The following is a 14,602-nucleotide window of genomic DNA, read 5'->3' as shown; positions in this document are numbered from 1 at the left end:
CACTTTTCGATAAGATCACCTCTCATTCTTCTGAATTCCAATGAGTAGAGGCCCAACCTACTCAACCTTTCCTTATAAGTCAACCCCCTCATCTCCAGAATCAAACTAGTGAACCTTCTCTGAACTGCCTCCAAAGCAAGTATAGCCTTTCGTAACTATGGAAAACAAAACTGCATGCAGTATTCCAAGTGTGGCCTCACCAATACGTTATACAGCTGTCGCAGGACTTCCCTGCTTTTATACTCCATTCCCTTTGCAATAAAGGCCAAGATACCATTGGCCTTCCTGATCACAAAAAGTTAGCATGCAGATACAGCAAGTAATTAGGAAGGCAAATGGAAAGTTGGCCTTTATTTCAAGAGTGATGGAATATAAAAGTACGGAAGTCCTCCTACAACTGTACAGAGCACAGGTGAAACCACACCTGGAGTACTGCGTACAGTTTTGCTCTCCTCATTTCAGGAGGGATAAACTTACATTGGGGGCATTTCACAGAAGGTTCACAAGGTTTTCTTATGAAGAATGGTTGAACAGGTTGGGATCTACCTATTGGAGATTAGCAGAGTGAGAGATGATATCTTTGAAAGGTGTAAAATTCTGAGGGGGCTAGACAGGGTAGATGCAGAGAGGATGTTTCCCCTCGTGGGGGAATCTAGAACGAGGGGTCATAGTTTCATAATAAGGTGTTGCCCATTTAAAATGGGGATGAGGAGGAATTTCTTCCCTCAGAGGGGCGTGAATCTTTGTATTTCTACCCCTGAGAGCTGTGAAGGCTCGGTCATTGAATACATTTAAGGTGGAGGTAGACAGATTTTTGAACGATATGGGAGTCAAGGGTTAGGCGGAGATGGTAGGGAAGTGGAGCTGAGGCCAAGCTCAGATCAGCCATGATCTCACTGAATAGTGGAACAGGCTCGAAGAGAGCCAGGGAGACCGACAGAATCAGGAAACATCGGGAAATGGACAAGAGATATTGACAAGGACTAAAACCGCTTTGAGACCAGACAATTGCGGGAACCCCTGTGGTTAATGAAAGGGCTTTGGGTGGTTGATTTCCTGACACACTTGTAATGTGGGGAAAGATGTGCCCAAATCACCCCCACATGGACCTCAACTCTTTCAGAAGCAAGAGAGTGTGTAACCTGGGTCTATAACATAAAGTAATGGGGTCCTTAACGATTAAAGCCCATTATTAATTCTCTCACACACTTCAATTATGTTTATGAAATGAATTGATGGAAACTTCAAGAACTGAACTTTAATGAGTTAAGGAACTTTAATCATTGATGAAGATTTATCCCATATCTGATTTTACACACACTGTATTTTAGGAGAGTGAGTTAAAATGCCCATCGCTCATGATACGAGGAACCTGGGGCTACTTTTAAAAAATGTATTCCACGGAAAAATATTCTCCAAAACAATGTTTCTGTCCGTGCTCAAACCGAGGATATTTCACATGTGTGGCGAACGTGATAACCGTTACACGACGGAAACCTCTGCTTACACCTCGAAAAAAAGCATCCTGCAGCGCTGCCTCACTTCCCAGCAGCAGATCAAAGCCGCAAACAAAACAATCGATTATTCCCACTTCCCCACCTCCACAGATACTGCCCGACCTGCTGAGTGTTTCCAGCATTTTCTGGGGTTGAAGTGCGTCGCTTTCAATCTTTGAAATTTCACCAAGCAAAGAAACGGTCAATCGAACTGACCCTGTCAGCACTTTGTTCGCGTTTATTCACAGAAATATCTGCAGTCGGGAGCAGAAAAGGAATTAAAACCGAATACCGTCTTCGGGACAATGAGAATACTTCGTCACAGACAAGGCACCGGAAGGCTGGAAGGTCGATCACACCGGTTGTGGGAGAGCTGGTTGGCAGTGACATGGATGTGTCTGCAGTGTGCTCGACCAGACTGCTTCCATACATCCACACTGAATGTCCACCCTTTATTTGGGAAAAGTACAACTGAGAGTGGACAAGTTCCATCCCGGTAGGATCAATCTTAAGGTTTAACTGACTGACACCCTGGTTTTGGATGTCTTGCAGTGTGCACTTGCCTCCGTCTCTGTGACGCATGGTTTAGCGCGTTGGGCTATTAACCTAAAAGTTGGTGGTTCAAGCCCACCCAGAAGCGAAGTTTTTAACTGTGTTTTCCCTGAGGATTCGGTGCTGCACGGTTCCAGTTTGTCATTGCGCGTTTTGACTGCACAAACATATTCCGCAAACATTACCAGCTGTGCTGTTATCCAGTGAGTTCCCACTCCAATACTTTTATGAGCATTCAGTTCAAGTGTAGAGTTTGAGTGTATACAGAACTGTACAGTGATATCATAAAATTTTACAAGGTTGTGGGACATTGTGTTTTGTTAATATTGAATCACGAATATGAATCAATCCATTTTTTCCAATATTTAATTGAGCAAGTTTTCAAAATGTTTCCACCCAATTTTGAACCAGGAACTTTTCGCGTGTGAGGCAAATGTGACAACCACTACACTACGGAAACACTGCATTTGCAGTAATGTTAGGAACATAACCAGAGCTTTAACCTACACAGCTGGTATATACTTCAGGAGCTGGTTTTACGAGAATAGAAAGACGGTGCTATATTTAGGAAGGCTGTGAGTGTGGTAGGAATTGATCCAGTGTTTCCCAGACTTTACACATAGGAACAGGAGCTGGCTATTTAGCATCGAGTGGTTAGGATCTGGAATGTACTGGAGGCAGACTCAATCTTATCTTTCAAACAGGAGTTGGATAAGTGTCTGAAGGAAAAACAATTGCAGGCCTCAGGGGAATGAGCGTGGGAGTGGGACTCGCTGTGAGTCGGCACGGGCTCGACGGGCCGAATGGCCTTCCGTGCTGTAACCATTCCATGATTCTATAAGTTAGTGGCACATTTCATAGTGTGGGTGGAAGCAGAACATTGCAAATGGACATGGATTGAGTCGGCAATACAAGATGCATCTGATTCAGGAGATTCGGGGGGGGTGGTGGAAATTCGGGAGTTTAATGAATTTGAAAGGAACATTTTTGTTTTGTGCAGTTTTGGTCAGAGAAATGTTTGTGAAAGGAATTTTTTGCACAGAGGAAAGCGGCATTTAATCTTCTGCCTTAACACTTCTTTCTGGGTGTCGGGGTCACATTTCTTTTCGATGTCATTCTTCCAGAATTGATATTTCATTTGCTGTTTCACAATAACCAGACCCTTGCTCTAAAGTCAGTCGCACTGTTTCCCCAGTCTCCTGTTGATGTTACCAGCAATGAACATTTTGAATCAGATCCCTAAAGCACAGTGTGTAAAATGGGACATGTTTTAACAATTAACGTGGGGCTCGCACCCCTGAATTCAAGATTAAGATTCTCATGCTCGACCGATTGACCGAGCCGGGCTTCTGTCAAATGCACGTTTTTATCGCTGATTGCAGCCAGGCGCCTGTTGGCTCCACCCCAGATGTTTAAACTTGCTGTCGAGAAACTGACAGAATCCTCTTGAATGGTGGACCAGGCTCGAGGGGCCGAAAGGCCTACTACGGCTCCGAATCCTTACATGTTTATGATCTTGTAATCTTTCACAGGAGAACAAACTCGCCCATGAGCATGCATGAGGAGAAAGCTCCAGAAAATATTACCACCCGGTGAGCTTTCGTTTGTAAGTGTTAAGTCCTGACCCTGCAGTACAGACTCAGACGAGGCACATGCTGAAGTCAAGGTCACTCTGGACCTGCACCTTTATTTCACAGCTCTCATGTGCCATACTTGCCTGAGACCTGCCTTTATATACCTGTGTGGAACAGGTATGCAGTGTCTCCTGCAAGTGCACCCCTGGTGGTAACGTATGCTTGTGGTTACAGGTCATATCTAGTTACAGTCATGTATAGCATGGTAAGATACAGTTATATACAGTAGTGTGAGATACATGACATCAAACTCCCCCAAGGTCTTATTGTCTTTATAGATTCAGACTCTCAGGTTGTCTACGCTCTCGCGTGGAGCGTATTAGTTGTGGTTCAGTTGTTTGCCTTGGTGCCTGTTTTTCTTTCAGTGTGATTGCTGGTATCTCGCCTGGGCTGTCTGTTGAGACTGCCCTTTCCTCAGGTTGTTCCCTCTGTCTCTCCACCAGGTGTGGTGTGAGTTCCATACTGTAGTCTGCCTATCGTCCTGCAGTATTGTTGGTGAATCTACTTTTTACTTTGTCTACATGCCTCCGACAGGTTTGGCGATTGTCCATTTGTACAACAAGTAGCCTGTTTCCTTCCTTGCCTGTTACTGTCCCTGTACGTCATTTTGGACCCCTGCCATAGTTTAGCACAAGCACTTTGTCCCCTATCTCATTCCACCACCCCTCAACTTTCGGTCATGGTACTCAGTTAGCTTCCGGCGCTTAGCCTCAACAATTTCATGCATGTCTGGGAGGATTAACGAGAGCCTGGTCTTTCAGCTTCATTTCATCAATAGTTGCGCGGGGGGAACCGCAGTCAACGAATGTGGACGAGATCTGTATGCCAGCAGCAGTCGCGACAGGCGGCTCTGCAGCATGGGACCTTGGATTCTGAGCATGCCTTGTTTAATGATCTGCACTGCTTGCTCCGCCTGGCCATTGGAGGCCGGCTTTAACAGTGCCGTCTTAACGTGATTTATGCCGTGGTCAACTATAAATTCTTGAAATTCTGCACTAGTGAAGCACGGACCATTATCACTGACCAATATGCCAGGAATTCCGTGCATTGCAAACATGGTTCTCAGGCTCTCCACAGTGGTGGAGTTAGTGCTTGAGTTTAAAATGGTGAACTCGATCCATTTTGAAAATGCATCAACGGGTACGAGGAACATTTTGCCCATGAATGGGCCCGCATAGTCGACATGCACCCGCGACCACGGTTTTTATGAGCCAGGGCCAGGGGCTTAGGGGGGCCTCCCTGGGGGTATTACTGAGTTGGGCACAAATGGTGCACCGACGGATGCAGAGCTCCAAGTCCGCATCAATGCCAGGCCACCAGACGTGGGACCTGGCTATGGCCTTCATGAGGACGGTCCCCGGGTGCTCGCGGTGGAGCTCCCGGACAAACGCCTCTCAGCCTCGCAAGGGCATAACTACTCGGCTGCCCCACATCAGGCAGTCTGCCTGTAGTGATAGTTCCTGCCTGCGCCTAAGGAAAGGTTTGATCTCCTCGGGGCAGGCATCACGGGTCTCTGCCCAGTCACCAGTTAAAACGCATCTTTCGTCCAGGCTCTGATTTGGTGCGACATCATGGGCGAACCTGTGGATTCAAAGGCATTGTTTGCCATGACCATCTCACAGTCCTGTTCGTCCGAACCTTCTGTGGTCGCCAGGGGTAACCTGCTAAGCGCATCGGCACAGTTGTCTGTGCCTTGTCTGTGCCTTATTGCGTAGTCGTAAGACACCAGCATGAGTGCCCACTGCTGAATGCGTGCCGAGTCTTTGGCGTTTATTGCCTTGCACTCAGATAGCAGGGACGTGAGGGGTTTGTGGTTGGTTTCTAACCCGAACTTGGCCACGAAAATATATTGGTGCATCTTTTTGACATCGGACAATCAGGCGAGCTCCTCCTTCTCAACAATACCGTACCCGCACGCCGCCCGCGAAAGTGACCTGGAGGCATAAGCAATAGGTTGTAATTTACCCGCATCATTGACGTGCTGTAAAACGCACCCGACCCTGTACGCTGACGCATCACATGTAAGAACTAACTTTTTACCTGGGTCAAAAAAGGCTAAAACACTGTTGGAACATAGAAGATTGAGTTCTTTATTGAATGCGCGTTCTTGGGCGTCCCCCCAAAACCAATCGCACCCCTTTCTGAGTAGCATGTGGAGAGGCTCCAGCAGCGTGCTCAAGTTCTGCATAAAGTTCCCAAAGTAATTGAATAGCCCGAGAAAGGCAGGCAGTTCCGAGATATTCCAGGGCCTGTGTGCCAGACGAATTGCTTCGGTTTTTGATTCTGTTGGGCAGATTCCATCAGCGGCAATCCTTCTGCCCAAAAATTCAACCTCAGGCGCGAGAAACAGACACTTGGATTTCTTAACTCTTCGGCCTACTCGATCCAATCGACTTAGTACTTCCTGCAAATTGCGGAGATGGGAGTCGGTGTCCCTGCCCGTGATGAGTATGTCATCTTGAAACACAACCGTCCCCAGGATGGACTTGAGCAGACTCTCCATGTTGCGCTGGAATATAGCAGCTGCCGACCTGATGCCGAATGGGCATCGATTGTACATAAAAAGGCCTCGATGTGTGTTGATGGTGGTGAGTAGCTGAGACTCTTCGGTCAGTTCTTGTGTCATATACGCAGATGTAAGATCTAGATTCGAGAAAAGTTTTCCTCCAGCCAACGTGGCAAATAGGTCCTCTGCTCTGGGCAGCGGTTATTGGTCCTGCAGGGAGACTCTGTTTATGGTAGACTTGTAATCCCCACAGATTTGTACGGATCCATCAGGCTTCATGACGGGGATGATGGGACTTGACCAGTCGCTAAATTCCACGGATGAGATAATGCCTTCCCGCAGGTCCAGTTCGTGTTCAATCTTTTCCCTCATCACATAAGGCACAGCTCCAGCCTTGTGATGGACCGGTCTGGCATCCTGTGTGATGTAGATTTTAACTTTAGCCCCTTTGAAGGTACCCACACCTGGCTGAAAGAGATGTTCTAAACGACTTAGAACTGTAGAGTAGTGTGCGATCCATGACAGTAAGGTGAACGTGTGAACGGCCACACTGCGGAAACATCTCCACCTTCAGCACCAGGTCAGACGGAGATGCTGAGCGAGCAGGTGAACTGCAGGATCCCACTTTTTAGGAGCTGATCGTTGTGCCAAGCAAATGAGTTTTGCTTAATGACTAAAAATAAAAGGTGCTAGAAGTGGGATTCAAACCCACACTTTCAGAGCAGACTGAACACAACAGCTTGGACCGCTCGGCTGTCCTGACTATCCAGTGCTGTATATGGCCACCTGCAGGTTGATTTTGAACTTTTGTGTCTTGTTACAAGAAATAAATGAGGGCAACAGGTGTTTCTCTGACTGACACCGGGGAAACAGTGAGACAGACCTTGGAGCAAGGGTCTGGTTATTGCCAAACAGCAAAGAAAATATTAATTCCGGGATTACCCAAAAGAGCAGTGACCTCGACATGATTTGAACACACAACCTTCTGATTTGGAGTCAGACTCGCTACCGTTGCGCCACGAGGTCTACACAGGGAGCTTAAGATGTTCGTCTATATGAAGATTCTGCATACAAGGGGCTTTAAAATCCCTGCCCATTCCCACCAGGTATCAGAAGAAGCGCTCACCTGCCAGTCACCGTATGTTTTTTGTTTAACTTTTGTGTTGTTTTCACGGGAAAGCATCATTAATTAACCCGTCATCTTCTTTTGTACAATGAAAGAAATGCTGACTGAGGGACAGTCGATACTTCAATCATTTGTTCTGTGCTTTGCATGTTAACTGTTAAACCATATCCCAGTTTACACACTGTGGTTTCGTAGTCTGGTTCAAAATCCTCATCGCTGGCGACACCAGGAATCTGGTGCAACTTTTGTCAAATTTAACAGCACCGGTTATTCCGACACGCCAAAGTTCCCCGGTTGATCCATTTTCTCTCGCTAAAAGTTATCTATTTATTGGTGAAATAAAGAGCAATTAAGGAATAAGGGAGCCCTTTTGCTAGGAGAATAAATAGCAAATAAAAACTGAAAATCTCAGCAGGTCAGTTAGCATTTGCCAGGAGACAAACTCGCCTCTGATTGTTCCCCTATAGGAAATTTCAACACGATGTTCTCGCCCGGCATCGATCCGGTGACCTTGCATGTGCAAAGCAAACGTGATAACCGCTACACTAGGGAAACCTCTGGCACAGTGACCTCAACAGACGGGAGCTGACCAGTGAGCTTCCTCTGTGCTGATCGCCACTGATTTTTAATGTGGAAGCAAGTCATCCTCGACTGCGGGATTACCTTAGAAGAGAGGAGGATCAGGAATGTGTTGGCTCACCTGAAACAACTTCTGTCCCACACTGAAAGTTCTCAATCCTTTTCCTCTGCTGCCCTTTACAGAAATGTCACGTGCTCACTTCCACATCCTCACAGTGGGGCCACAGAGGCTCCGACCGTCTCCCAGCGATCAGCGAACTCGCCCAGTTTGTAAAATTAAACCCGGGACATGTGTCCGGCAAAGGGCAGGCGAAGCGGGAGAGTGTGTAAGCTCATTCTGTAACAGATAGTAGTGGGGTTATTAATGGCGATTACAGCAATCATTAATCCTCTCACACACCTCAATTATGTTTCTGCGCTGAACTGATTGAGAATGGACAGGGTTAATGCTCGGGATGTTAACCACTCAACCAGGGAACAGCTTCGATAATTTGTATCAATATAAAAATATATATTTATATATGAACCTGTATGTCAACGGCAAGCTGTCTAGACCTCATGGCACAACGGTCGTGAATCTAACTTTGAGCGAGAGAACTTGTTCCACAGTGACACCCATTTCATCTTTTATTCCCTTTTAAACACTAGAAACTGAGACAAGGGGAATAAATAGAGAAATAAAAGCACAGTGATACAGACAAGAGGAAGAGAGAAGGGGAAAGATACTGTTCCCACCCAGAACTAATGCAGAAACCCCTCTGCTGCGCTCGGGGTGGCCACCCACAGCCTGCATACACTAATGTCCCAACAGCTCATTGACTGTCGGAATGGGATCGTGCGGCGCTTCAGAAGACAGGTCGAAAAAGCAAAGTCACTGATTCGGTCTCACGTGCTTCTCTAATCAAGAGTAGCCACACAAAAAACTTGCTTTTATATGGCTTTACATTACCATTACCATCAAGCAGTTGGTTCATTGATCTAAAGGTGTGACTTTAGATGAGTCGAAGTTAAATAAAATTTGCGAGAAGTCCTGCGTTCCAATCCTGGACGAGTCCATTATTTTGCCGGCGAGTTTTGAAATTGCATAGAAATTTTGCAAAGGAAGACTTGCATTTCTGCAGTGCCTTTCAGGAACTCATGACGCCCCAAAGCGCTCTCCAGCCGTTGAGTTATGTATGAAGTGTTGTCGTGTGGGAAAAGATGTGCCCAAATCACCCCACACGAACCTCAACTCTTTACAAAGGAGTTTGGTGCAAATAATCAGGTGCCTCAGGGACTTGGACTTTCTTTGAATGAGTTCTGCTTGTCCCTGCATTCAAGATTGAAACAGCAACTGGGCTTCCATCTCACGGGAGCAGCGTGTAGCGGTTAGCGAGCAGGTGACGAGGTTTGGGGTTGATGTGCGTCACTTTCAATCTTTGAAATTTCACCAAGCAAAGAAATGGTGAATCCAACTGTCCCTGCAAGCATTTAGTTCCCGTTTAATCACAGGAATATCCGCAGTCAGGAGCTGAAAAGGAATTAAAACCTAATAAGGCTTCGGGACAATCAGAATACTTTGTCACAGACAAGGCACCAGAAGGCCGGAACGCAGATCACACCGCTTGCGGGAGAGCTGGTTGGCGGTGACATGGAAGTGTCTGCAGTGTGCGGGACCAGACTGCTTCCACACATCCACAATGAATGTCCCACCCTTTATTTGGGAAAAGTGCTACTGAGAGTGGACAAGTTCCAACTGGTCGGAGCAATCTGAAGCTTTAACTGACGGACGCCCTGGTTTGGGATGTCTTGCAGTATACACTTGTGTCAGTCTCTGTGGCGCAATGGGTTAGCGTGTTCGGTTTTTAACCAAAAAGTTGGCAGTTTAAGCCCTCTCAGGGACTTCAACTGTTTTCCCCGGGGATTCTGTGCTGCACAGTTCCAGGTTGTCATTGTGTGGTTTCGTGTCACGAATATATTCCGCAAACATTGCCAGCTGTGCTGTTGTCCAGTGAGTTCCCACTCCAATACTTATATGAGCATTCAGTTCAAGTGTCGAGTTTGAGTGTATACAGAACTGAACATAGATATCAGAAAATTTAACAAGGCTGTGGGACATTGTGTTTTGTTAATATTGAAACTTTAATATGAATAAATCCATTTTTTCTAAAATTCAATTAAACGGGTTTTCAAAATGTTTCCGCCCAGTTTCGAACCAAAGATCATTCGCGGGTGAAGAAAATGTGACAACCACTACACTACGGAAACACTGCAATTGAAGTGATGTTAGGAACATAACCAGAGCTTTAACCGACACAGCTGGCCTACACTTCAGGAGCTGGTTTTATGAGAATAGAGTGATGGTGCTATATTTAGGAAGTCTGTGACTGTGGCAGGAATTGATCTCGTGTTTCCCAGACTTTACACAGAGGAACAGGAGATGACCATTTAGCAGCGAGTGGTTCGGATCTGGAATGCACGGCTTGAAAGGGTGGTGGAGGCAGACTCAATCTTATCTTTCAACCGGGAGCTGGATCAGTGTCTGAAGGAAAAACAATTGCAGGGCTGCAGGGAAAGGGCGGGGGAGTGGGACTCGCAGAGAGTCGGCACGGGCTCGACGGGCCGAATGGCCTTCCGTGCTGTAACCATTCCATGATTCTATAAGTTAGTGGCACATTTCATAGTGTGGGTGGAAGCAGAACATTGCAAAGAGACATGGATTGAGTCGGCAAAACTAGAGGCATCTGATTCAGGAGATTCCGGTGAAGCGGAAATTCCGGAGTTTAATGACTTTGAAACGAACATTTTTGTTTTGTGCAGCTTCGGTCAGAGAAATGTTTGTGAAAGGAATTTTTTGCAGAAAGGGATGCAGCATTTCATCTTCTGTCTTAACACTTCTTTCTGGGTGTCGGGTCACATTTTCATTCGATGTTATTCTTCCAGAATGTATATTTTCTTTGGCGTTTCACAATAACCAGACCCTTGCTCTAAAGTCAGTCTCACTGTTTCCCCAGTCTCCTGTTGATGTTACCAGCAATGAACATTTTGAACCAGACCCCGAAAGCAGTGTGTAAAATGGTTTATGGTTTAAGCGTTAACTTGCAGAGCATAGGTAAATTATCCAATTATGGAATCTCCTTCAGTTAGAATTTCTTTATTTGTGCAAAAGAAGATCATCGGTTAATTAACGATGTATTCCCATGAAAGCAACATAAAATGTAGTTAAAAAGAAATCAACAAACTTGGTGTTCGAACCCGAGAATCTGAGATTAAAAATCTCACGCTGTATCAACTGAGCTCGCTGTGCTTCTGCTAAAGCAAACGTTTTTGTCACTGATTGCAGCCAGGCGCCTGTTGGCTCCGCCCCAGATGTTTAAACTTGATGTCGAAGAGCTGCCAGGATCTTCTTGAATGGTGGACCAGGCTCGAGGGGCCGAATGGCCTACTCCAGCTCCTAATCCTGACATGTTTATGATCATATGACCTTTCACAGGAGAACAATCTCGCCCTGAGCATGCACGAGGAGAAAGTTCCAGAAAATATTCCCACCCGGTGAGCTATCGCGTGTGAGGCGAACGTGTTAACTGCTACACTGCAGAAACATCTCCACTTTCAGCACCCGGTCAGACAGAAATGTTAAGCGAGCAGGTGAACTGCTGAAACCCACTATTAATGAGCTGGCCGTGGTGCCAAGCAAATGAGTTTTGCTTAATGACTAAAAATAAGAAAAGGGATTTGAAACCGCGCTTTAAGAGCAGACTGCAAACTGAACGTAGCACCTTCGACGGCTCGGCCATCCAGACTGCAAGTTCATTTAAATTTTGAACTTTTGTGTCTTGTTACATGAAGTAAATGAGGGCATCTGGCATCTCTGTGCCTGACACCAGGGAAACAGTGAGACAAACATTGGAGCAAGTGTCAGGTTATTACCAAACAGCAAAGAAGTTTGCAACTTTTGAAGAACAATGAAATCGACATGATTTGAATACACAGCCTTCTGATCTGGAGTCAGACACACGACCGTTGCATCACGAGGTCTACAGTGCCGAGTGCCCATGTTTGGAAACATGAAGGTTCCTGAAACACAGTTTCATTTACCCTGCATCAGAAGCAGTGCCCACATGCCATTCACCCTCTCACGCCCGCTTTCATCACCTGCTGCCCGCGGACTGCAGCAAATCCAGTTCATCATCATCAGAAGCAGTCCCTCGAAGAGAGGATGACTTGCTTCCTCGCCAAAAAAGGATGAGTTCACAGGTGTTTCAATATTCCAGGTCCTGAAATGTATGTTGAAGGGTGGAAGATGCCTGTGCGTGGATTTTTTTAACGTGTGATGGCCGTTGCACCCCAGCCATCACACGGGCTTGCCAGAGCGAGGTATTCGTCCAGTGGCAAGGGTTAAACAAGACGACTGGAGACCAGCTCTGCTGAACGGACCCAGTGTGCACACATATCGCAGTGTGGGCTGGCCCGTGCTGCCCCTGGGCCCCTGGCCCTGAACTCATGCCTCCCCTGGGCCCCGATCACATCCCTCCACAGTCTCTCGTCGCTCCTTCGCCCCGATCTCGCCGCTCCTGCTGTATCTGCCCACGCTCCAATCACTGACCTGGACCTTGATGACGTCACTCTTCGCTGCCGCCGCCCTCCTGCACCAGCTCGCGCTGCTCCCTGGAGTAGTCTCCCGGGACCTCCAAGCTGCTCCCAGGGCCGCTCGCCGTTCCTTTTATGGCCCCGACCTGCCGCTGGTGTTCTCCCGTTAGTGTATCCAGGCTGTGGGTGGCCACCCCGAGCGCAGCAGAGGGGTTTCTGCATTAGTTCTGGGTGGGTGCTGTATCTTTCCCCTTCTCTCTTCCTCTTGTCTATATTCCTGTGCTTTTATTTCTCTATTTATTCCCCCTGTCTCAGTTTCTAGTGTTTAAAAGGGAACAAAAGATGAAATGGGTTTCATTGTGGAACAATTTACGTCACTCAAAGTTAGATGCACTGCTGTTCGCCATGAGGTCAAGGTAGCTAGCCGTTGATATTCAGGTTCTTATATAAATATATATAAATATATCAACATCTATCATAACTGTTCCCTGGTGGTCGAGGGGTTAAGATCTGACGCACTGACGTGGTAACGATACTCGATCAATTCATCGCATAAAAATAATTGAGGTGTGTGAGACGATTAATAATTGCTGTAAACACCATGAATAGCAATACTTTCTGTGATAGACCGAGCTTCCAGACTATCTGGCTTCTCCTGCCCTTTGCCGGGCACGTGTTCCGGGTTTAATTTTACAAACTGGGTGAGTTCACTGATCGCGGGGAGACGGTAGGAGCCTCTGTGGCCCCACTGTGAGGATGTGGAAGTGAACACGATGGCTGGGTGATCCGTGACATTTCTGTAAAGGGCAGTGGAGGAGAAGGATTGAGAACTTGCAGTGTGGTACAGAAGTTGTTTCAGGTGAGCCTCCTCATTCCCGAGCAGCGCAGAGGGAGCTCATTGTTCAGCTCCCCTCTGTTAGGGCTGCTGTACCAGTGGTTTCTGTAGTGTAGTGGTTATCATGTTTGCTTTACACGCAAAATGTCCCTGGTTCGATCCCAGGCGGAAATATTTTGTTTAAAATTGCCAAATGTGAACAATCGGAGGCGAGTTTCGTCTCCTGGCAAATGCTGCCTGATTTGCTGAGATTTGCAGAATTTGCAGTTTTTATTTGCTATTTATTCTTCTGGCAAAAGGGCTCCCTTATTCGTGAATTGCTCTTTATTTAACCAATAAATAGATAACTTTCAGTGAGAGAAAACGGATCCACCAGGGACCTTTCGCATGTGAGGCCAACGTGATATCCGCAACACTGCAGCCCATCAAAGGGCGAGAAACCACTGAATATAAAGGATGAGCTCACAAATCTCAGGGGCAGTGCAGTCTTGTCAAAGTCAAACCCTCCTTTCTTATTCAGCAATGGCATTAACAGGAATCAGACGCCACAAAGTTTAATTAAAGACACAAATACAAGTAACACTTCTAAATCTTTTCACTGTAAAATTCTTTTACTTTATTTTAAATCCTGCTGCATTGAATCTGAAAATGAGCACCGTAGCATTTTATCTTCACTACTGATTCTATTTTCTGTGCACGGTCGGAATCACCGATGCTGTTAAATTAGACAAAAGTTGCCGCAGATTCCTGGTGTCATCAGCAATGAAGATTTTGAACCAGACTCCTAAAATACAGTGAGTAAAATGGGTCAACATGCATAAGAACATAAGAAGATAAGAAATAGGAGCAGTAGTCGACCATACGCCCCTCGATCCTGCTCCGACATTTAATACGATCATGGCCGATGCAATCGTGGACTCAGGTCCACTTCCCTGCCCACTCCCCAAAGCACAGGACAAATGATTGAAGTATCGACTCTCCCTCAGTTAGCATTTCTTTCATTGTGCAAAAGAAGGTGAGGGGTTAATTAATGATGCTTTCCCGTGAAAACAATACAAAAATTTAAGAAAAAAACATATGGTGACTGGCAGGTGAGCGCTGCTTCTGATACCTGGTGGGAATGGGCGGGGATTTTAAAGCCCCTTGTATTGTGAAACCTTCATATCGCCGAACATCTGAGACTTCATGTGTGGACCTTGTCAGGCAATTGTAGCATGCCTGACTCCAAATCGAAAGGTTGTGTGTTCTAATCATGTTGGGGTTGCAATTATTTTCAACATTGTTCTTCCAGAAAATATTTTCTTT

The 14,602-nt window shown here is 46.3% G+C and overlaps 2 non-coding genes across 2 annotated transcripts; one reads left to right on the top strand and one right to left on the bottom strand.

Annotated features, from left to right (window-relative positions):
• Positions 1–7,142: 7,142 nt before the first annotated feature.
• On the bottom strand, positions 7,143–7,214 carry trnaw-cca (transfer RNA tryptophan (anticodon CCA)). Its single transcript has one exon. It is a non-coding gene; the product is annotated as a tRNA-Trp (tRNA).
• Positions 7,215–13,398: 6,184 nt separating this feature from the next.
• Positions 13,399–13,471, top strand: trnav-uac (transfer RNA valine (anticodon UAC)). The gene has a single exon. It is a non-coding gene; the product is annotated as a tRNA-Val (tRNA).
• The last annotated feature ends 1,131 nt before the right edge of the window (positions 13,472–14,602 follow it).

The sequence above is a fragment of the Pristiophorus japonicus genome, unplaced genomic scaffold (assembly GCF_044704955.1).
Source record: "Pristiophorus japonicus isolate sPriJap1 unplaced genomic scaffold, sPriJap1.hap1 HAP1_SCAFFOLD_75, whole genome shotgun sequence".
Taxonomy (NCBI): Eukaryota; Metazoa; Chordata; class Chondrichthyes; family Pristiophoridae; genus Pristiophorus; species Pristiophorus japonicus.
This window is presented reverse-complemented; position numbering and strand designations above follow the sequence as displayed.